The 23,381-nt window shown below is 42.6% G+C and overlaps 1 pseudogene across 1 annotated transcript; it reads left to right on the plus strand.

Annotated features, from left to right (window-relative positions):
- Positions 1-484: 484 nt before the first annotated feature.
- Positions 485-22,140, plus strand: LOC147706509 (epidermal differentiation-specific protein pseudogene; annotated as a pseudogene). Its single transcript, XR_015297658.1, has 3 exons — positions 485-511; positions 2,747-2,788; positions 20,822-22,140. The product of XR_015297658.1 is annotated as an epidermal differentiation-specific protein pseudogene (transcript).
- Positions 22,141-23,381: the final 1,241 nt, after the last annotated feature.

Below are 23,381 nucleotides of genomic sequence, written 5' to 3' on the forward strand. Positions count from 1 at the left end.
ATGGTTGAAGGTGGCGTCGGTTGGCGTAAAGAGGCGGTAGAGGTGGATGGGTAGGTGTTCATAATTGCTGTGGATGTTGGATATCTTGTGGAAGTAGCGAGCCAGGGTTTTGCGGAGTTCATGGAAGGTAAAATGATGTTCTCAGTGGCAGAAAGGCAGTCGTGAGAGGGCTCTTACACGTCACCAGTTCCAGCTGATCCGCGTCTGTCTAAACCGAGCCGCTTCTGTGTCACATCATCTCAGCACATTGGACAGGGTTGATTTATTCATACTTGTGACTTTGACAATGTATTCTGTGTGCCTGAAGAGATGTGCTTATATTTGCATAATTAGACATTTCAATGCATGCTTAGAAACTGATTCGATTAGGGGGTTGCTTAAAACTCAACTGGGGGCTGTTTACATATGGAAAATAGTGCACCGGAGGCCTGGGAGGGGCAGAAGCCAGGCCTTATATAGAGGGTGTCTGGTAGGCAAGTGCAAGGAGAGACTGAAGAGGGGACATCTGCGGGTGAGTACTGTACATGGATGCTAGCACTCCTTTTTGTAAACTAACATAGTCTCAGATAGGGAGTAGGTGTGCTGCTCCTATTGTCATGGTGTCGGTGATGCACTGTCACTCTGCCTATACTGGGGTATAAACACATACTGGGGTATACATACTGGGGTATAGACACATCACATAAATGCATTTCACACACATAAGCCTAACTTGCATGACTGCTGACATACATAACACTCATGCAGATACACATGCAAATACAGATCTGTAAACCCACACAGACATGTCACATCAAAACTGAGTTACACAGATATAAGAGTGCGCGCACACCTGCACACATGTATACACACCCACACATACACACAAGCACCGATATTGGGAGAATGATTAAACACTCATTTTTACTCCTGTCAGGTAGGCACAAAATGATACGTAGCATGTGGCAATGCATTTACTAATGAGTGAGTGTCTGCACGATTGTGTATATTCTGCAGTAGTGATCCCTGAGCAATGATGGAAATGGCATGGCTTGTTTTAAGATCCTGTGAACACCCCAAACTGGTGGCTTTGTGGACATTCACAAATTACACCCATTCTTATCCCGGAAGTGGTCAGAGAATTTAACCAGCAAAGGGTTGGAGTAAATTCGTATCCAGGGTTGGAAAGATAATGGAATGCAACGAAAATGTTATCGAGCATTGGCAAAGCAAATAGATCTGTATTTAAAGTGCTAGTAGCTGCAAACAGCATTTGTCATGCCAGTGTTTGCATGTGTTAGTGCATTAAAGCCAGGTAGACATTAAGCCGCAGACACTTCGACATTTACTTTGTTGTGCACATTGGCATTAGTGCATGTTGTGATACACTTTCTCAAACTAACAACCCCTTCATGAAACAAAGTCATATACAGAACAACAGAACACACGTTGATTGCTAAGCACTAAGTGGCATCCTCACACGTGACACAACAGCTACACTAACGTGCAATGCAAAACCAATATATGATATTAATAATGATAAGGATGATGGATAAAAAGTTAGGACAAAAGAACAAGTGAGAGAGGGGCCAGGGATCTCCACATCTCACGCTTGGTGCAGATAGAGGCAAGGACAGAACAATACCTACTGGTGAACATGTGAAGGGGATGGTGGGAGCTTTAATTGTGTGTGTGTGCACACAAGTGAACATGGAAGTCGGTGCATGCCCAGTTTTGTGACAGTGAAAGGTCACACCAGGTAGGCGCATGCGCAGTTTTGTGACATTGAAGGGTCAAACTAGTGTCAATGGATGTGTGTGTGTGTGTGTGTGTGTTTGTGGTTGACTGCAGATGATTGTCAAGATTGTGACTGAGTGTGGAAAGGTGTGGGTGCGACAAGTGTGGGAGTTTTTCAAGTGTTAGTGTGTAATGCAATGCTGAGAGTGCATATGTGGGAATTGGGTGGTTGTTTGATTTGTGGATTATGTTTATGAATAGTGAGGTGTGTATAAGTAACTGAATATGGCACTGAGTGTGTCAGTAAATGTATAGATGAGTGTGTACTGAGTGAGTGACTGTGAGATTCGTGAATGCCTTCGAGAAGGTGTAAGCAGGTAAGTGAGTGACTGTGTTAATTTTATTGAAATCTTATGTCTTTTATGGTTTTATCTGTAAATTCTAATAAACAATGTGATTGAGTGATGGATACCACATGGTATCCAAGTTTGCGCCTGTGAAAGTGCATCAGTTGGTCAAGGTTGGGCACAATGGAAGAACTCGATCACCTGTTTACCTAACTGGGAAAAAACTTTGCTGTAGTCATCAAAATGATGCCATGGTGTGAAGTGTATTAAGAGAAGAGCTGAAGTTCAGGAGCACGAATTCCAGCAAGATGCTTACAGGCAGTGACATAGAAAGGATCCCGGCACCCTTGTTGGCCAAACATTGCAGTTACTCAGCGCCGAGATGCCCATGGGCCTTCGTTTCGCGCTTTACAAATGATAAATAAATAAAAAAATAAATAAATAAATGGGCCACAACACAATGAACAATCTCAGTGCCCCATTTCCTAAGTGTTGTATTGCAGCCATTAATTGGGGTGAGTTTGGGCCTGGTGCCACTGCAGCTGCTGCACCTCTGCTAGTACACCCCTGCTTAGAGGTGGGTGGGTGGTGAAGATGCACAAATCAGTGCAGCACTCCCATGTTTCAGCAGGATTCACACAGACTAAAGGTGTGCTGACCTTTTGCATTATTTTGTGTTATAGGACAGACCGACAAGCAGACAGAGAAAGAGAGCTACACCGAAGGTAACTTTATTTTACACATGCTCCCATTTAGAGATGAAATGCCTGTTTTTAGTGCTATTCCATTAAATAAAAAAGATGAAAAATGTAATGCTTTTCATGTTTCCTTTGCAAGAATGGTGCATGAATTGTTTTTGTTAGAAGACAGAAACAAAAATAAGTATTAAAATACCATTTTTCATACATTTAACAAGGAACCCCTATTAACTCCTCTTCCCCGTCCCATTCCTTACTTACATGAGTAATATGCCAGCTATTACTGCCACTTGTTCACCCAATCCTACGGCTTTTTACACTTTCCATAACTCCAAGGGATCTCCTCCTATTATGCCCTCTCTGCTGCACTTCCAGTGCCTTTTTGTGCCATTCAATTCACTTTCACTGGGGATGCTGAAGCATCCCCAGTGACAGAGTCAGGGGCAGCTCTAGGCTCATGGTGGCCCTGGGCAGGGAGCATAGGTAGGGGGCCCCAGAAGAAGGGGGTTCGGGCGGAGCGGAGCCCCCTGGAGCTCAGGAAGGTGTTTTAATAAAACGTTGAAGTGCAACAGAGCCGGATGCCGCCAAATCCCTGCCAGGGGGCGCCACGCAAATATGTATCCATCATCAGATGATTATTATATTAAGGATATATATTGGCGTTGCGGGCCCTGGGGTTTGGCGGCCCTGTGCAGGTGCACAGCTTGCACGTGCCTAAGGCCGCCTCTTACAGAGTGAGGGAGAACTCGTTCTTTTAAGGTAAGGAACTTTATTCATCATATGAGCTGGAGCAGGCTATTAGTGTCTCTTCACTTTGACTTTGGACATGTGGCCGTGAAAGGAGCTTGGTTCCATTTTATTTCAGTCCAAAGTAATTGTATTTATATAGCGCTTACTACCCCTGGCAAGGCGAAGTGCTTTTCAACGACTCGCACTCTACTCTGGAACCCGAAAGGATTAGTGTGCTGCAGGGGCCCTTTTCCCTGCCCTTTGATGAATGGTGCACCGGCCCACTTGCTCTATACATAAATACGTGTGTGGTGCACCGGCCTTTGTTCTATAGCCTCACTCAAAGCACCAGTCTGCTCTTGTATTAGCCACAGGCGGTTGCCCCCTCTTGTTCTATTAGCCTTGGGCAGCAGGGGCTGAAGCTGGGGCATAGACCCACTCTTCTTTAACCTCATGCAGCTGCTCTCGCCTACTTCCAGTCTCGACCTTGAGGTATACAGGCTGGGAGGGGCGTTTGATTTATAGGAGCAGGATGTCTGGGTCACACTTTACATTTTGTTTTTTTGTATAACATTAATTAGACCTTATTTTGACTTCCTTAGAGCTCCCTTTAAAATAAAAAAAAGACGGGAGTTTGTTGAAAAGGGTACATGGCTCCTGTGGGCATGTTACTGCTTGCCTATGGTTTAGGGCCTCGGCAATATATAAGCCGGATTGGATTTTGGCTGCTTTTTTCCCTGCTTGAGTACATCAGCCAGCAGTGTATCTTCATGGAGTTGTACATAGACGATGTAGGTCTCCTTTTTTCTGTGAGTGGAAGCTACAATCATGGTCAGGTGGTTAGTTGATTCATTAGTAGTTAAAATGGATCTACACATTAGCACCCTACTATGTGTGATACTGTATAGACCCCGCACAACGATGCCTGACTTTCCCAAAGTTTTAGCTAGCAATATTGCATCCCTGACTACAGATTACGATAAAATTCTGGTTGTAGGAGATCTGAACTATTGGGCTAATGAAACTGATGAGTGAACACTGTCTAAGGAACTCACTGAGTCCCTCACTAGCCTCAACCTTACTCAACATATTTATTCACCTACGCTTATCAGAGGCCATACCCTTGACCAAGTATGGTCCACCAATGTTATTTTGAATGGCTTGGATATTCAACCATGCATATGGTCAGATCATTGCATTATTAGTTTTAAACTGAACAATTTGTCACTGTTGAACCACACACACCACTTAAGAAGTACCGTTAGAAATTGGAACCGAGTTGACCTGAAAGCGCTCCTAGATAAGCTTTCCCATGAGCAGCCTGCCCCCAAAGGAGATTTGTATAACTGGGAAAGAGAGATCTCTGATTGGCAAAGCAAGGCATTTAATATTCACGCCCCTCTTCAGATTATAAACTCCCGCCTTAGGCAACATGAAGCATCAAAATGGTTCACAAAGGAGTTGAAAACCCTACAACTCCATTTATACCATGCCGAACTAAAGTGGTGAAAACTGTACTCTGTGCAGGCTAAAACGAAATATACTGTAAAATGACATGCGTACAAAGCAGCCATTGTGGAGGCTAAAAGAGCCTTCTTCACCAACAAGGTACTTAACTCAGACAACAGCTCTAAGGTAATGTTTAATATTGTGAAAGAACTTTCCAAACCAAGGGGCCGATTATGATGGAGGATGTGGAAAATCCTCTATGGACCCACCAAAGACCCACCGCCACATTAGGATGGCTGATGGGTCTTGGCTTCAGTCCGCCGCTTTTCCGCCGCGGTTGGCTTACAACCGCAGCGGAAAAGCCCTAATATGGTGGCGGTGTCTCTCGGACACGCCAGACATATTAGGATGGCTGGCAAAAAATGCTTTTCCGTGGCGGGTTCTTCGCTGTGGAAAAGCATACAGATCTTCACCTCGGGGGCCCGTAACTGGCCCCCTGGGTGAAAGGGGGTGGGGGGTGCACATGGGGGGTACCTATGGTACCCCCCTGCATTTGTATGCAGAAATCGGCAGGCACCGCGCGGTGCCTGCCGCTTTCTGCATACAAATGCAATGTATGCATTTTTAACATTGCGGCAGGTGCAGCTTGAAGCTGCACCCGGCGTAATGTTAAACATATAGGATGTGACCGTGAGGGTGGCGGTCACATCCTAATTGCACAGGAGGGAACGCCACAGCCCATGCGGACCTTCCCTCCTACTCAGGGTTCGCGGACGGACGCAAGTCCGTCCGAGATCGTAATGTGCCCCTATGTCGTGTGACTCAAGAACTTTGTAAAATTCCTATTTTGGTGGAAAAAATAAAAAAATTAAAAAATTCTATTGACTCCATTAACAACAATACTGAAGACAGCATGGTTGATTCTAATTCCTCCTCTCTTGTCACCTTTCCAATGCTGGACAAGAAATGTTTTCTGGATCTAGTAATGAAGGTCAAATCTGGTTCCCATATATATTAATGCCCTATTAAGATAAAGAAAGAAATCTTTCGGGCCTTCCCTGATACCATTCTTAACTTGCTTAATCTTTCCTTGTCTCATGGCATGGTACCACTAGCTTTCAAGGAAGCAGTGGTCATTCCACAAAAAAAAAAACAGGGATTGGATCCTAAAAAGCTGGAGAATTACAGACCCATATCATTACTGCAGTTTTCCAGGAAAACTTCTGGAGACTCATGTAGCAGCCTGCCTTAGTTCTTTTTTAGACGCCTCTGAGTTTCTGGACTCCCACCAGGCAGGTTTTCGTCCAGCACACTCAACTGAATCTGTGATTTTATCGGTCTTAGACGATATTAAAGGACAGGCTGACATTGACCGTTCTCAGGCCCTCATCCTCCTAGACCTGTCTGCGGCTTTTGACACCGTTAACCACAACATTTTGTTGGATCGCTTCGCCGCAGCGGGTCTCGGAGGTTTGGCTCTGGACTGGTTCAGCTCCTCTTCAGAGGACCACAATCAATCCGTGTGGCTCTCACCTTTTAAATCTAACACTGTTGAAATAAGTTGCGGGGTCCGACAGGGTTCCTCTCTCTCGCCTATCCTGTTCAACATTTACATACGTCCCCTAATCTCGAGACTTCAGGCAGTTGGGGGTTAAAATCTTAAACTATGCTGATGACATGCTGCTAATTTTCACTTTGGAGAACACTACTGAATTGAACGATTTTGTCAGCAGCTCCATGATTCATGTAAAAACCTGGATGGACAAGATCCAATTGAAAGTCAATTCTGAAGAAACTGAGATTATCATTCCTAGCAAAAAACTGGCTCATTAGACACCCTCCTACTGGCCCCCTGAGCTAGGTGTGGCCCCAATTTCTAAACCCGTGATAATGAGCCTTGGTCTCCATATTGATTCAGACCTCTCTATGACCACCCAAATTAGTTCAGTTACTTCTGCCTGCTTCGTCCAACTCTGCAAATTGCGTAAGATTAGATGTTTCTTTAGTAAAGAGGCCAGTCTTTAAATCGTGATTGCCCTTGTTCTCTCAAAAATTGAATAAGAAAATGCCCTCTACCTTGGTATCCCACTATATTTGAGGCATCAACTTCAGATAATACAGAACCAACCACAAGAGAAATCTATCTTAAAGATAGAAGATGCCACAATACTCCGCTGCTTAAAGATCTCCACTGGCTTCCAGTGGAGTAGAGCGCGATGTTTAAAACTGGCAGCATTCTTTTCAAAGTCATTCGAAAAACTGGCCCAAGGTTCATTTCCTCGTGTATTAGTAAGCATCTGCCCCATCGTGCTCTGAGATCAATGCATTTGAATCTTTTGACAGTGCCCAGAATTAGACGCAAATGCATTGGTGGGACTCCGTTTTCTTTTCTGGGCCCGAAGCTTTGGAACTCACTGCCCACCTCTATTCAGCTTGAGGTGGATTATGTGCGGTTCAGGAAACTACTCAAAATGTGGCTGTTCACCCTGGCGTATAACTAGCTGTTTCTTTGCTTGCTTTTTTCTGTTTTTTTGTCATCTACTCTTCCTCCTCTGTGCCCCCATAGCGCCAAGAGACCTGTTGGTGAACAAGCGCTCTATAAATTACCATGTAACATAACATAGCATAACAAGCTATTACCACCAGCGAAACAAGTCCTCTCCTGCGCCTGCATCGTCTCCTTTTTTAATGTGGTGATTTTTTCTCGGTTTCCTCGCCATACTCTCTCTTCTTGGGTGTCTTCTTAGTATGATGACAATAATACTGGTTTATAACTAAGGGAAAATATTTTCAGGAGAATTTCAAACAATAATTCCTTATCTTTCCTTAAAATTTCAATTGCCTGTTGAAGAGTACCAACCTAGAACTAATAGCGATTGGTTTTGCCAGTTTCATTAACCTCTCCTCCCAAATGCTCTGATTATTCCAGCAGTAATGAATCATTTCAGGAGGGAACAGAAAGATCCTGAAACGGTCTTGGTAGCAAAGTTTATGGAGAGCTTATATCCTTTGGGCAAGAAGAAAATAGAGTTCCCTTATTAAACTGTGGATCCTCTCAAGGCAAGTCTCCCTGAGAACCTTCCCTGCTTTCAGAGGATGTGACGTTTTCAGTCCCAGTTGGCAAGAAGGTGGAGCCTGCCCTTAAAAGATCTCATTCAGATCTTGTAATGCGGTTCGATATTTACGCAGTCTATGCCCCCCACTCACTTGTTAAAGACTTCCAGGCTCTATCCTCCAACATTCAGGAAGTGGACTATTACTTTCAAATGATGGAGAGGATGAAGAGTCAAGCCAAGTATCTCTAGGACCTGAAAGTTTGACAACTTAAGAACCCCGGCATTGCATCAGCAGGGGCAGTAGCCATGAGACACCATCTATATCTCAGAAGCTGGAAGTAGGTGCCATCCAAAAGATCTGTCTCTTAAGGATGGCTTATTCAGGCAACAGGCTGTTTGAGGAGAAACTAATGGAGGTGTTGCGGAAATCACAGAAGCGCACTCAGCCTTTTCACTACACACAGACTTCTGCTCAGTGTGACAGGAAAAGGTATGACAAATATAAGAAGATATCTAACTTTTTAAACAATCAGTGAAGGGTACCAATCCAAGGGTTCCCAATCCAATACCTCTTCTTGTTAACCAAGTGGAAGGAATGAACCAAAACAGATCTCCTGGCAATGCCGCCATCCTCCAGAGCACCATTGGAGGTCAACTTTTTCTTTTTCAGCAGACTGCCAGGTTATCCAAATCATTTCAGTAGGTTACTCTGTAGAGGCTTGTCCTAAAATTCTGATACCCTCATTTTGTGAAACCATGTTGGTCGCTGGGCAGGGTAGAAGAGGAAATCTTTTTGAAACAAAATTGCTTCATTAATTGAGAAGACCTTTAGAATTCCATTACCCTGCACAGGAGAGAGAGGGAATGGATGCAACTTTCGAGAGTTTTTGACGAAGAAGGCATCTAGGAACTACAAAATTATTATAGAGTTCAGGTTTCTCAACACCTACAATCCCAGGGTACGCTTTCGGATGTATACCCTTCAAAAGGTGATTCCATTGATTAACAGAGGGTCTTCTTGACCAAGATAGATCCTCAGGATGCATACCTTCACATTTCGGTCTCTCTTTCCTACCAGAGGTATCTCATATTTGCCATCAATAGCCAACATTGGCAATTTCGAGGACTACCCTCTGGCCTTAAGACCTCACCTAGAATTTTTATGAAAGTTCAAACTCCAGTCCTGGGCGTGTTACGTTCTTAAAGGGTAATGCCCTACCCATACCTGGATGATCTCTTGGTCCAGGCTCCATCCAAGGAGGAGGCTATGCGGAATACACAGATCACAATTCAGGAGGCTCAGGACTTGGAATTTCTTATAAATTGAAGAATGCCATCTGACTTTTTGCCAGATAGTTGAATACATTGAAACAGCATTTAACACCAGCATATGATTGTTCTCCTTACTAGAGGCTAGGACGTAAAAGATCCAGCAGATCATAGCAGAATTGTTGCCTGGATAGGAAACTCCAGCAAGACAGTGGTTACCAATCCAGGGAGACTTGGTAAATATTGCCTTTTTCCTTTGGTCTCCTCAGTTTTCTTATATTAATTTTTCTGTACAGCATGTTGAATTCCGATTACTTTATTTTTTTTTAAGCAGAAACTCTTAGTATCGTCCCTTGTGCACGTATTCATCTGGGGGACTTGGACCATTGGGTCCCCTCAACAGTAGGGTTACAAAGATCTGATTCACGTGATCTCTACGGTTTGGGAAGACTAAGCTTGGTGGAGGAATCTATCCTCTCTAACACGGGGAACTATGTTTACTTACCTCAATCCAGTAATTATTAAAATCGATGCCAGTGTTATAGGTTATGGGGAAGTTATGTACTATCAAACCACTCAGGGTCTTTGGAGTGCATTGGAAAGGGCCAAGTCATCAAACTGGATTGGGCTAATGGCAATCTTGAGAATTATTCAAGTTCACATAACCTCCAGAGTGGGGACCTTAAAGATAAGGACAGACCACAGGGTAGCCATGTCCTAGCTAAATAACTTGTTTGGGACAGGCTTCCCCTCTCTATATTAACTGACTCATCAGATTTGCCTCAGGAGAGAAAACCATTGAATTCATCTAAGGACAGTCTATATCAGAGGAGATGTGAAGTCACAGGTAGATTACCTGAACAGGGTATTTCTGTTTTCCCAGGGCTTTGTATTGAGACAGTTTTTCAAGAGATCTGTCACAGTTTGGTGGTTCCTCATGTTGGCATCTTTTCGAATTAACATTAAAGTCAACTCCAGGAGTTTCTCTTGTGGTTTCAGGAGCCTCGGGCAAGTGGGGGTGGAAGCTATTTTCAGCCCATGGCCCAACAGCTTTATTTATGTTTTTCCCTCAATTTCTTTGATGCCCAAGTTCCAGGCAAGTTTACAGAGGGAGTTGGCAGAGGCGGTGATTGTCCTCTCATACTGGAAGAGTAGACAATGGTTCCCATTAAGTTTTCACCTAGTGGTGGAGCAGAAGTGGATCCTTCTGCTAGCTTTCTCACCCAGGAGCTAGCTATCTTCCTCTTCCCATGGAGACCCACACCCCACTTAGACTTCTGTTCTGGAAATTGAGAGAGAGGGATTACTTCATAGGGGTCTGCCTATCATAGTTTTGAAATCTTTGCAAGTCTCTAGGAGGGGATCAACACCCAAGCCTTTAATCACTAATGTTTTCTTTAATTCTTAGTGTACTTCTAGAAATATGTTACCAATCATAGGCTCAGCTTCTAAAATTAAGGGAATAAGCCCCAGATGTATTAACATAGGGAATAGTTATACCCTACCTGCAATATTCTGCTAATCGCAAAGAGTAAATTGCAATTCCTAATGTATGAATCTTTTATTTTTAAAATAGATATTCCTAGTGGGTCCCAAATCAATCTCCCCTATGAATATTACTGAGGTAAGTATCAAATTGCAACCCATTAGGAATGTTAGCCATCACCGGGATGGTGGCATGTTGGGTTCAGCAGACCAAAACACACAAGATGATGGACGGAATGTTGCACAATGGCAAAACATTCACCCCCAGCCACAGATCTGGGTTTATTCCATTGGTATTTTGCTCACCAGGCCACCCCAGTTCAGACATGGCCAAATGCAAATTAGTCTTGACCCTGTGCCTCATGGGAACAGTCCACACCGAACTGCCAAGACATGTCTTCCCTGGACCGGAACCAAGCCTCCTAGGACCGGTTTCTGGCTATCAGCCGTCTTCAGCCAGGATAGCTTGAGTCCAGTGGCGTAGTGAGCACGAGACCCACGTCTGGGCATACCCTTCCCACATAGGGTGAACAGCAAAACACACAAGATGATGGACGGAATGTTGCACAATGGCAAAACATTCACCCCCAGTCACAGATCTGGGTTTAATCCATCGTTATTTTGCTCACCAGGCCACCCGAGTTCAGACATGGCCACATGCAAATCAGTCTTTACCCTGTGCCTCATGGGAACAGTCCAGACCAAACTGCCAAACCATATCTTCCCTGGACCGGAATCAAGCATCCTAGGACCGGTTTCTGGCTATCAGCCATCTTCAGCCAGGACAGCTTGACTCCAGTGGCGTAGTGAGCACGGGACCCACGTCTGGGCATACCCTTCCCACATAGGGTGAACAGCAAAACACACAAGATGATGGACCAAATGTTGCACAATGGCAAAACATGTCTGTGAATGCTTTTAAATAAACTAATCTTTGTTTTTCTGTTGAAGTGCAGCCTGTTTTCCCTTAAAGGCAAATAGGATGCTTTACAAAAGTAAATCAATCAGGTTTGTAGCTGTTATCATTGGCTTGTCATTATCACCAACTGAGGCCTCCTGTGCTGTGCATATGCTTTCCCACAAGGCAAACTCCCAGGCATACAGTCATACAGTTATATAGTAGACAAAATTACAGTTGGCAAAGGAAAATACAATCACTCCTGTGAGGGGCTATCAAGGATTCTGATATTACAAATCTACTATACCCACGATGTGCACCAACACTCGTTCCTACTGTGGTAATCCGTGAGAATCCATGTAACAAAATGCCTATCTGAAGGATTTAATTCAGAGTAATAGCAATCAACCTTTAAATGCTATTGTGGTTAGCGCATGTTTTTCACACTCAGTATGTTAGGCTCACTAACTCTTTTAACAAACAATCAGATAATTAGCCTTTATCTTTGACTTGTCACCATAACCAGCTCAAGCCCTTTGTACTGAGTATAAGCTTTCCAAAAAGGCTACCATCTGGCATGCAATCTTAACAATCGAAATGTATACAAAAATAGAGTTGGCAAAGCAAAATATTCTCTCTCCTAAGATAGGAAGGATCATTCTAGTGTATACATTCTATCCACACTAGGGTAATCTGTGAAATATTGTGTATCAAAATATCTACCTGCAGGCTTTAGCACAGAGTGATAATATTCCATCCTCAAAAGCCTATTGTCTTCAGTCATGGTTTTCAAAATAAATGGGTCAGGCCTATTGGCTGTGTCATAAAGGGTCATCATAAATAGATCAAACCTATGTAATCTGGCATGAAATTCCCCATTAACTGATGACGTCTTTACCCTTTAACATTGGCTCTACACCATACCCAACATCAGCCTTTCTCAAGTGCACATAAACTAGCAACTATCATGCAAACAGTTATAAAATGATAAACATGTAAATTGATACAGCTTGAAAAACAACAGGGTCTAACAAGAATCATCACAGTGAAACTCCCCAGGGTTTGTCAGAGTTGGTGGCTAAAATTGAAGCCATTGCCTACTATGGTAATCTGCAAGATAAAATGTACCAAAATTCTTATTTATAGCCTGTGTTACTCTGCCCTAACAACCAACTTTTAAATGCTTATTGATTTTAACACATGCTTTTCACAAAAACTAGACCAAGTGCCTATGTTACAAAGTTTCCTAATATGCAAACAAGAGCTATGGCATTGGACATAACGGTTCCAATGCAACAAACAGGTATACTGTGGGAAAAACAGGATCTCTTCTTGATAAAGGTAATGCACAATGGCAATAAGGGTGATTGAATGGATATCAAACAAAGAAAGCAGCACATACACACACAGCAAATGTTATGATCATTTATGAAAACCTTGAGATCGACAGTTTATATACAATTTCTATAGCATTATACACACATATGTAATCCAAAGAGTGAGTTTGTGTCCCAAGTGAATTTTAACAAAAAAAGAAGAACCTAAACTGCTAAAGTGAAACATAATTACGTGTAGGTCACATAAGGTTTCATGTATATATATAAATCAGTTGAAAGAAGTCTCTGTAAGCACACACACTTTCACTTACACATGCATACAGGTAAAGATCCACATACACAAGCACTACACAGAAGAAAAAAAACAGACACATACAGCAAACTGGCTAACAAATTCACAGGCCACACAGGGCATAACAGGATTCAAACTTTGGGGGTCAAAGGCTAACACTTGAACTAGGGGTTCCAGCAATAGGCCCATTTTCAGAAATCTTCTGAGACCCAGTCAAAATTACTTATGGAGCTTCTATCCTGGTACAATATTGAATCTACATTTTTGGAAAAATAGTGAATTCTCAATCACATAGGGCAATTTACAGCAGTCTCAATGGAATAGATATTTTAGCAAAGAAGTTTGGGAAAGTCAGAAACCTGAGAGTGGAAGATTGTTACCCTAGAGTAAAGAGCTACAATCTTCTTTATATTGTGATCATGTCATTGGAGGGTCACATGCACTCCAAATCATAAAAGCAAAACAAATGAATGTGTAATGTAACTGTTGCTTATTTAAAGTTCTCCAATACCTTTGGGTCAATTTTGCAGTATATATGTAAAAAGAAAATCAAAATACTGCGAATGAGGTGTGGAGGAAAGTAGACAGAGGGAAAAAAAGACATCTGCATTCACAAATCTTCTAATTTTTGGGAGATCGATGAACACAACAAGCATAAACTTTAGCCATCCTTGTATTTATATGTTGGTAGGAGAAATCAAAGAATGCAAATATATCTTCAAGCCTACAGTTGTAGTCCAGAAGATATAGCAAGGAATATCAAATGGCCTCAATATAATGAGAAAATAATGAAAAAGTAAATAATTAGTTTATAATATCAAGTGGCTGCAATATCATGACAAAAATATCAAAGCCCAACATATTGAGAAGATAAGGGCATATAGCAAAGTTTAGATTTACTATTCACAACTCCAAATCTATATCCCTTGAATATATAAATATTGAGAACTAAAATATCGATATTTTAGTCCTAGATATCTTGGACACACATTCTATACTTGATTTTCTTGATCTGCACCCATGTTTACCATGCAACAAAGTGGGTGGTTTAGATCCCACTTTGATAAACAAGTGTTCTTTCCAGGCTGTACTCCAGACAAGACGTTTTGTAGAATGATATCTAACAGCAGCGTTGTCTCCATCCTGGGGCACCTACAACAGATGCACAGAGAGGTGTACCATTTCTGGACCTCAGTGTCATCTGCCAAGCTAAAGCATTCACCAGGGAAAGACAACTGAGTAGGCTTAACATAGAGACTTCCTTCACTTCACACCTGCAATCCACCAATTGGCCGTGCTCAGAAGGCAAATCAGCAGCAGCATCTTGGTAACCAAAAAGTCTCATGGAATATATAAAGGACCACTGTCTCCACAACCCTCATGTCACTGTCCGGGTCTTCCCACTCCAGCTGCAGGAATATAAGCTATATACGTTGACTGTCTGGGAGCACACATGTCACCTTCCATTGTGTGAAAGGACATGCCAGAGGTATTTAAAAGGATACCACTGATCTGCACTACTCTAGTTCACTCATACACAAAATGCATGTGCTACATCAGTGTCACACACAAACAAGCTGGGTGTTAGTGCAAGTACTTCTAATGTTTTTGTTGAATCTGTGTCTTCACACTCATATTTCCTCTCCCTAAGAGAACAATCACTGGGGGGATGGATGGATGAGAATACAGGATAGAATGAAAGGGGGACGATAACCAAGGCAAAAGAGGGAACGGATTGGTGACTAGTTAGGTTAGGAAGGTAGTGAAAGAGTTAAGTTGAGAGAGTCAAAATAATGACAGGAGAAGATAAAGAGGGACAGGAGAGAAGGGAATGTTGGGTGAAGAAATAGGGTTGATGTGAAAAGACCTCTGTGAGATGTGAGATTGCATGTGGAACACTGGCAACATAGAGGGCCCAATTCACAAAGGTAAACTTAGACCTGAAGTCTAAATGTAGGCCTGAATTATAAGGGCCATATTCACAAACGTCAACTTAAACTTAGGTTTAAGTTTACCTTTTTGAATTGGGCCCATCGTCTCTTTCTGATTTTGAAGTGACATTGTAGATACTGTGGCTGCGAGGTGAAGGGAGAAAGCCCTACCACTTGGAAGATACAGGTTCCCAAAACCACCAGTTATCATTTGTCCATGGAGTTCAACCGGGAGTGGCTTAGTTGCGAAAAATTGAAAGGTGCAGCTTCCCTTAAACAAATAATGATTGTCTGTTAGGTCTATAGAGGTGCATCATAGGCGTATCCAACAGAAAGTAGTGTCTTTTATGAGGTTTATAAGGGTCCAACCAGGAAGATGCAAAAGCACAACACCCTAAGAGGCACAGCTTTCTAGTCCCACCAGTTATTAAGGGTCTACCAGGTCCGCCTAGCAGCCCTCTGCAACAGATAATTGAGGGTTATAGACACAATCAGGCACCCAGACAAGGTAGTACGTAAGAAAGTACAATAGGAAAGTATCAATATCCAAAGAGTGGATTATGGGTTATCATCAGGTGAGTGTTCTTCAGGGGAAGAGACCCTGGTCGAGTGCCAAAGAATGTATCAGTTTGCTTCCATCTCCCTAGTGAACGGTGGAGATTGTGTGATTTTGGGAAGATGAGGTTGAAGGCTCCATAGTTCAGCTTTGGAGCCTGGCTACAGGGCAGGATTAATCTAACAGGCTGAGAATCAGCACTCACCCTGTCTGAAAACCCTCAAACCTAAATTACACATAGATATTGTCAATGTGACATAGTTCCGGATCACAGTATAAGACCGACATTGGTTTTATGCGCAAATTACTAGAGCATTAAATCTGTGGATGGTACAAAAAACTTGGCTACCATCTTTGACTATTATCATATGTTTAAAGTAAGTTTAGCAGACTATGGGCCATTTAGGGCATGGCCATGTACAAACCTCATTTTGTGAATCAGTCAATTTTATTGATTCGCAAAATGAGGTTTGAGACTTGTTATTAGGAAGGGTCGTGCCAAGGGCATCCCTTACTAATAGCAATTTGCATTTGTATGGATAAATGTTGTCTGACCACAATTGGGGTCTCAAAACACTCGCAATATTCCACCTACTTCAAGTAGGTGGCAATCCATTTGCAAACAAGAAGGGGTCCCCAGGGTACCCCTTCCCCTTTGTGAATTCAGCAGACTATGGGCCAAATATACGACCACAATTTAGGGCATGGCCATGTACAAACCTCATTTTGTGAATCAGTCAATTTTATTGATTCGAAAAATGAGGTTTGAGGCTTGTTATTAGGAAGGTTCATGCCAAGGGCATCCTTTCCTAATAACAAATCGCATTTGTATGGATGAATGTTTTGTGACTGCAATTGCGGTGTCAAAACACTCGCAATATACAACCTACTTCAAGTAGGTGGCAATCCATTTGCAAACGGGAAGGGATCCCCAGGGTACCCCTTCCCCTTTGTGAATCGGTTGAAATTTGTTTTTTTAAGGGCAGGTAGTGGTCCCAGGTACCACCTACTGCCCTTAAAACATGAAACTGAAAAGTTTCACTTTTCATTTTTTGTTTTAAATGTATCCTGTTTTCCTTTAAGGAAAGTGGGTGGCATATAAACAACTACTGCTTTATTTAAAAGCAGTCACAGACATGGTGGTCTGCTGATCCCAGCAGGCCACCATCCTTGTGAGTGCTAGCCATTCCTAATGGGGTCATAAATTGTGCATGCCTCAGTCATATTAATGACGCATGCAATTTGAAACCCCATCTGGAAACACAAACAGTGTCTGAGACACTTTTGTGCATCTCAATTTGTGAGTCGCAAATTGCGACTCGCAAATGCAATGCAATTTGCGAGTCACAAATTGGTGCATCGTTCATCTGGCCCTAGGTCTATTGGGGTAAATAATAAAGTGTGTGGATAAAAACACTGTAAGAACATTCAGTTATACTTGAGCAAACACTCACTTGAAAGGTTGGACACATTATTTGATAGTGCACTGTGGGTCTTCTCCTAAAAATCCAAAAGTGGAAGCTATTTTTGGATATAATAAATGTTAATAAAGGAATACTTTCTGCTGTTGCACATATACATTTGATGATTTGGGTTTAACTGCTGTTAAATTTCAAGAATTAGCTATTGGAAATTTCCCAGTGATCTTGTCCAATCCTGTCACTTTCTTATACTATTTCTTAAGGGCTCTTTGTAACCTACACTTTTAACAAACCCCGAGCCAACTGGTTTACCTGAAACAACTTTATGTGTGAGGGCTTTACATCATTAGGAAATTAATCTCTTAGTCTGAAAATACATTTTCTAATGCTCCGGGAGTTAATGCAATGGGCCTATGCAAAAGGTCTACTACCCTTCATTCAAACAGGCTTTCCTGAAGGAGGGTCAATGGTAGACACTACAGTTGTCCTCTCATACCTTGTCCATAAAGCCAAGATCCACAATTCACTGCTGCTGTTTGTTTGTTTCATCAACAATTCAGCAGCATTCAACAGAGTTGCCCGGAACATCGTATGGCATGAGTTTGTGGATTGGAAGATGCATCCAAATTGCTACTAGCAATCATGTCCTTTTACCCCAGGACCTGGGTACGAGTTAAGTTCATGAGAGAGATGGCCACCGCCAAGATTGACACTGACCGTGGTCTGAAACAGAGCTTTGTGCTGGCACCACTGCTATTCAATCTTTACACCGCAAATGTAGGCCCAGCCTTAGCAGAAGCCAACCTAGTCATACCTAAAATTGGAGACTGGAGACTTCCACTCATACAATATGCTGACGAACTACTACTGCTCAACCACGCAAAATCTGGTCTGCCAAAAGCCCTCAATGCCCTGAACATATACAATCTCAGGAATGAGCTTGTGGCTAATGGGAGCTAAACAAAAGTAGACATTTTCTGGAGATATCCTAAGAAGAGGCTTACCAGTTGGGGCCATTGAGGTTGGACTGTGTTCAAAATTATATCCATCTGGAAGCATGACTATGTGAAACTGGCTGACTGACTTTGCTGCTAAACAAAATGAAAAGCAAAGCAATAATGGCAACATATGCCTTGTGCATATTAATCTCAATACTTGACATCCCCACAACTACTGCCATTCGGAGGATGGTTCGTGCCAAACTTCTCCCCGCCCTTCTCCCCGCCCTCAACTATGCTCAGCAAACATTTCCCGGCATGATTGGCACTGCTGTAGAAAAGATCCTATGCAAAGTCTACAAGAAGTTATTCCACTTCCCGTCTCACACAAGGAGTACCTTGATCAGTTTGGAACTTTGGCTGGTGCAACAAAACCAGGGAAGCTAGGCAATTCTTGCTAAATACTATTTTCAGGCAACCACCCCCAAAAACACCATGAAGGCCATAATAAAAATAATTTTTACATCTACAAACTGGCCCAGGTCCAATAATCTGGTGGTAGCTAAAGAATATCTACAACTTGCAGGGGGGGGACTGGGACAACAATTTGATTATTTATACTTGCATTAAAACCGCAATAAAAAAAATGTACCATTGTTTATTAGAAGTGGACATAGAAGACCTCCCTACCCGGGCTTTTCATGGCTCCACAATTGCACAGCTCAGCCAAGTCCCATCTCCATCAAGCAGTATAAAAGCACATTTTAAAACTTATACTTTTGGCTATATTAGCCCTGCTTCCAATCAGAGAATTGAACCCAACTTGGAAATCCATTGATAATATCAACAGTTGTAGACAATGTAACTCCAGAAGAGAATCCTTGACACACATAATTCCCTGCAGTCCGGCATTGCAACAACCCCGCTGACTCCTACTGAGGCCTACTTACAGCGTGGGATTCAGTCGGCCAAAGAGGTCATCCCTCTTTTGTACAGCATGGCGTCAGTGGCAGACAAGGCCAAGTTTGGGAAATTCGTAATGCAAGACCGAAACTTGTTAAAGAACATGAATAGTCTACAGCCTTCACAACTTGCGGTTCATCTCCCACTGTTGGTAACATTAAATGGGCTTTGTATTGAAGTAACAAGCATTGACTAACCCTGTTGCGGGGTCTTTACAAACTACGGAACTTTGTATCTGAATAACATAGACCTCAATTTGTACATACAACTAGTACCTAATCTGCTGTGGTCCCCTATCAGTCATCATGACCGGCCTGATCTTGAGATGTTGCCCCAACAAGAATACTTATGAAGCTGGCTGCACTTTGGAAGGGATGTATGACATTACAACGCATGCTTTTACCACGCATGCTTTTACATCACAAGTTTTACAACGCATGCCTTTACAATGCATAGTGTTGAGGGGTGCTGGATAGTGAATAGTTTAATTTACTATTCCAACTCCAGCCCCCGTGGATAGTAGGGAAGGTGTTGGATAGTAAATTAAATCTATTCCCTATCCTAGAGCGCCCCCCAGCGCAATGCGTTGTAATGGTTTGTGTTTTAAAAGTTGCGATGTAAAGACACTGCGTGGTAAAAGTTGCATTGTAAAGGATGTTCCCCCTTTGGAAGTCACACTATCATAGGCACATAACATGTTAACTATGAGAGGACTTCGGGCGGTATTACTGCCAGACAGGGTCAGGGATGAGGTGGCCTACAATCTATTTGCTTTACTGTCTGACGGTGCAGTGTGTATCTTTGATCAATATTTCATTGTTCTTGTGCTCAGGATTTGTTATTCTTCCTTATGGTATTGTTTCCTTTTTGGGATTTCCGTAGTGTAGGGGTGAAGGGCGGGGCCGGGCGGCGCGATGAGGGCCCTCCTCCGCTTATTTTCTCTTCTTTTCTTCCATTTCTCAATCTTTCTATATTTCGGGTTCTATTAGGGCAACAGGCACGCAGCTGGGGGGTAGGCCATGGCCTTCTGCGGGTGTGCAGCGTGGGGGGTTGTGGGATGGGTGTTAGATTAGTATTTGTTTCTATGGCCCTTTAGTCTTTCTTCTCTTTTAGTGTCGTCGTCGCCCATGTTCCTAGCGATGTGTTTGGAGTTGAGGGGTGGGGTTTAGACTCGTTACACGATGGGGTTGTGCTTCCACTTCTTCTGATATGTATATTTTATCCCCTGATGCCCACCCCGTATTGCTACTGTTCCAAATATCCTGATTTGCACACTATCGCGGGACTGGGTGCGACTGTACGGCACTTCTTCTTAGTTCTTTATTTGAAAATGAACCTTTAAATCCTGATTCACGTTGTTGGGTCCGCTTCCAAACTAGTTACTGTCATTGTATTATCCTGGGCTCCGAACTGCTACAGCTATACGTATTGCTTGCAATGTTTTGATTTTGTCTAGCGGCCGGCCGTGATGGTTGTAGGCCCATATCTGTAATTACATGTGCTACAAATAAAGGTTCACCAAAAAAAAAAAAAGAGTGTTTATTGTCGTGTTCTCTCACACTGTGATATTTGTGTTTTGTGTAACTTGTAAATTAACTAAGTAATCATACAATAGATTGAACATTGACATCATAATATACCTTGTTTCCTTTTTAAAAAGAGAAGCCAGTGCTGTGAGTTTTCACACAATCACGTATGATGTTTCTCCACTGACCAGCTGTTGTTTTGTATCACAGGGTCAACTACAGAAAACACATTGGAAACTTCATAGCTGATCACCATGAACACCATCACTGTCTATGAAAATGGCCAGTTCAAGGGGCTCAGTAGGACATTTACGGCAGATGTTGTGAATCTGGCATTGGAGAACTTCGGAGACTGCATCTCATCTGTGAAGGTGGTGGGGCAGCCATGGCTAATGTACGAGCATCCAAACTACCAAGGAGGGTTCATTCTTCTAGAGGAGGGAGAACATCCTTCACTTGACATGAATGACAAGGCATCTTCTCTGAGGCTGATCACTGATGACCTGACCAATCCAAAGATCACAGTCTATGAGCATCCCAATGCCGCTGGTAATCAAACAGTTCTGACTCAAGAGACCAATCTAATGTTTGGAAACATGAGTGATAAGATATCTTCCCACAGAGTCCAGAGTGGAGCATGGCTTCTGTACGAGCATCCAAATAGAGGGGGGAGGTATATTCTAGCCAGGACTGGTGAATATCTGGCAAACTACTGTGATATTAGTTTCAATGATCAAGTATCCCATGTGTATCCTTTGCGCCGTGGGAAAGCCTCTGTGACCGCCACAATTCTGTGGGCCAAGAAAAAAACAGAGAGTGAAAAGAACATCCAGGCAGATCAGTATTTTTACGTCAACAACACAGACAGTGAGCAGGAGTTCACTGCTGCTTCTTGCAAAGAGTATGAGAAATATGTCTCCCATAGCTTTGAATTCAGCAATGAGTCTTCAATCAGGGTGGGTGCTGAATTTAGCTTGGGGGGAGTGGCCAATATTTCAGCAGAGGCGTCTACCACCTTCTCAGTTAAGAAAGATGAGGTTGAGACATTCACCACAAGGAAGAAGGCAGAGTTAAGTGTGCCGATGAAGGTACCACCGCGCACAAAAATAACAATCAGTTTCATGAGCAAGGAGGTTACCATCTCAGTTCCAGTGGAGCTGAAAATTTTCCAGGGGAGTAAGACGGTGACTGAATATGGCACATACCACTGTGAGTCTGGCACAGATATCTACATAGATGTGCAATCTGAAACCATTAGTAAATAGTAGTATGTGCCACACCTTCTTCTTGTTAGGGGCTATACCTCAACATTGATTTGCTATTTGTGCTTTTTTTTTAAACTGAGAAATCTTTAAAGGATTCCTTTAGGGCTTTCATTTTCACACACCATATTTCACAAAATATCATTAGCTAACAAGCAGTCGTCCTGGGACCCAACTAATGCTCGATGCCATAAAATGTGTATTTCTGGTAGGTTAACAATGAACGCTGACCCCTTACACGAATGTCAACCAATGGCATATATGAACTGGCTCCTTTGTTGTCATTGCCACATAGCAGTAAGACTGTATCCTTGAGTCAGAAAGACAAGGCTATACTCTAAACTCTCAATTGCAGTCACTGGGGTACCGATGTAAGGCTGGTTGTTTTATACAATAAGGCTGTGCTGTGATTGGCCAGTGTGCATTTATGATGCACTTCAAGCTGACTGCACACTTGAGGTGCTTTGCGGCAGTGATTCACTTGTGCCCCAAAGGCTTTAGTTGATGTACAATATAATAGATCACTGGTGCCTTGCTCAATGTTTTTGTATCAGTCAAATACTGGAAGCAAGAGCATAAGTTCTCTGGGTAAGAAGGACCGTCTCTATGGTTTTTAATATCAGAAGAGCACACTTGAAGAATTTGAGACCAATTCACAAAGAAGGGCAAAGAAGGGCGTAAAGCTGTACTCGTAGATTTCCACCGACATTCAAGTGTAGATTTACAGCTTTCTTGAATTCTTACATTTGTCCAGGAATACAAATGGTCCAGGTGTAGGATTTCCATTCATTGAAAGGTCATGTGACATTCACATATATATTCCATACCTCGGCAGTGTTACCCATAGCATCGCACTCTACACTGAGGGAATAGAAGCCCCTGTGCAAATACAAGTTTTTGTTTTTGTTTTCCTCCTTAGAAACCTACAATCCGGAAAATTTCCAGATGATAATTCCTCTTCTCACATGACTGATATACAACTCTTTCCAGTCAAGAAAGGGGAAGAAGAAAAACTTGTGAATGCCCACAAACATCAATAACCATGGCTGGAATGCCCACTTCCTATCCTTGATAGGAATGTGTAGTTGCAGAGCACGCCAATAGGCTAATGCCTTCCTGGAATCACTTTAGGAGTTCCTGGCAGGTGCAACTGAAGTACATTAACATATGTCAATATTCATTCAATCGATGAGACAGTGGCATAACAAGGCCTTAGTAGGGCCCAAATGCAAGCATAAAAAATGTCCCCCTTTGTAGATATAAAATACTGTGATATTTCTGGTGCAGAATGCCCTGCTGGATCCTAACCCCAGGTGCAATTGCACCTGCTGCTCCGTTGGCAGCTACATCCCTGAATGGAGAAACATTTAAGTGCAGCTGTACTGTATTTCTCGACTTTAGATTGTTTGCCAGTTTTTCTCATTATGTTACATTTTAGCTGGTTTAGGTAGAATATTTTTGTACTTCTTTTAAATCTAAACAAATAACACCCCATGAAATGAAATAGA

Source organism: Lissotriton vulgaris, chromosome 7, assembly GCF_964263255.1.
Source record: "Lissotriton vulgaris chromosome 7, aLisVul1.2, whole genome shotgun sequence".
NCBI lineage: Eukaryota > Metazoa > Chordata > Amphibia > Caudata > Salamandridae > Lissotriton > Lissotriton vulgaris.